The sequence below is a fragment of the Propithecus coquereli genome, unplaced genomic scaffold (assembly GCF_000956105.1).
Source record: "Propithecus coquereli isolate 6110/MARCELLA unplaced genomic scaffold, Pcoq_1.0 Scaffold41, whole genome shotgun sequence".
NCBI lineage: Eukaryota > Metazoa > Chordata > Mammalia > Primates > Indriidae > Propithecus > Propithecus coquereli.
In genome coordinates, this window is record NW_012149841.1 from 2,326,000 (window position 1) to 2,328,076 (window position 2,077).

The following is a 2,077-nucleotide window of genomic DNA, read 5'->3' on the forward strand; positions in this document are numbered from 1 at the left end:
CCACTAACTTAGCCCTGTTTAATGGATTATTGGTCTTTGTGTTCCCTCCCTACCCCTTTTATATTCTACTCTCAATACAGCAGGTACAGTGAGGCTTTAAAAATAGGCCAGATCGTATCAATCCTCTCTCAAAGCCCTGCCTTGGCCTCCCATTTCACTCCAAGTAACAATGGCTTATAAGGCTTTTATGATCTGACCCTGTGATCTCTGACATCTCCGCCTCTCCCTTCACTCACTCTGCTTCAGTAACATTCACCCCCTTGCTGTTATTAAAACAGCGGAGGCCACTCAAAAGCCTTTACACTTGCTGGCCCCTCTAACATGGAAGACTCCTCCTCTTCCAGACACTCCCTATAAGTAACTCACAGACCTCCTTCAGGTATTGCTCATATATGACCTTCTCAATGTTCCCCCCCACCCATGCACACATTGTCACCCTTTCTGGCTTTATTTTTCCCCATACCATGTATTATCATTCAACATATGAAATATTTTCTTAATTTGTTTATTGTCTGCTTTCCCCTAGCATAATCTAAGCTCCATTAGGGCAGGAATTTTTGTCTGCCTGTTCACTGTTAAATCCTCAGTCCCTAACTCATAATAGGTATCTGATAAGTATTCATTGAATGAACATATCAAATCCCTATCATACACAAAAAACCTAGTATGCACAATAGTGTTACTACTATATAGACCACATGATTTTAGTATCAAAGAAAACAATGGACATTCTTTGGGAGCAATAAGGTACCAAGGAATGAACATGGGATTAGGGTCTCCTCTGAAAATAGAGATCAATATTTCTTATCTACTGCCTTCACAAGAACTCAAACTACCGTAATTTTCTCATTCATTCTCTTTATACTCTCTACTGCAGGCTATAGCCACCATCACCTAGGGTTTTTTTCTGTAGTTGTTGGGTTTTGTTGTTGTTGCTCTACTAAAAAAGACTATTTGAAACTTGTTCTTCTATATCTTGGTTTCAGATTATCTCCATGATCTTTAATTGATCCCTGAGCACAAATTACCTAACCTGGGTCCGCTGATTTTTCAAATGTTAAAGAAAAGATGTTGCCATCGAACACAAAAAGAAAATCAAATCCGTTTCCTCTTTTTTTTTTTTATTTCAGCATATTATGGGGGTACAGACATTTAGGTTCAAATCCATTTCTAATTCTGACACCACTTGAGAAAACTCTGAGTTCCCTAGTTTAAGATACATTTAACAACAAAACAATTTGTTCTCAGTTTTTGTATTAATATGATGTTTGTACAAAGATATTGGTTAGGCATTTTGTTTCTGGGTTTATCTTTGGGTTTCTTTATCATCGAAACAAATAATAGGAATTTTAAAAACTAACCACAAAATAAGGCTGCCCCATCTTTCCCTGAAAAATCCTGGAATAAAGACAATACTCATTATTCTTTTCCAGTTTCACCCTAAAAAGTGAGAAAAATGCCATCTTAGACACATCAGAAAGTAATGCCCAAATATATCCCAGTGCTACCTTAACAATAACATAGGCAAACACTATGCATATGTTACTATTTATTTATAATAATAATAATTTTACAAAGGAAGTTGGGATATTTTACTAAAGAAGAGCTGAGCGTTCAGAGAGGTTAGTTTGCTCAAGGTTACAAAGTACCAAGTAACAGAGCAAGAATCCTAGACCTGCAGACCTGCTTCTGTTCTTCCCACCTAGCTGTGCTGCCTCTGCACCAGTGCTGAGTCCAGTCCTGACCAAACATCCTTAATGGAAACTTGTAGCCTGGTACTTCCTATGTTATTAAGGAAATGAATCATTAGTACTTGGCAACATTTGCCAATTCCTAGTGAACAGATTACACAACATTCAATCATTTACTAAGCAGCTAAATTACTATCTTAATCTAATGTGAAAGTAGCTCTGATGTTGTTAGTGTTAATGAGAAATAGCCATATACATATTAGTAACTCCCACCCTTAAATAATTGATACTCTATTCATATTGCAGCTTATAGGATGATGTTTACTGGAGTTTAGCTTAATATTATCACATAACATGAAAGGCATATATATTTATGGGATTTAAAT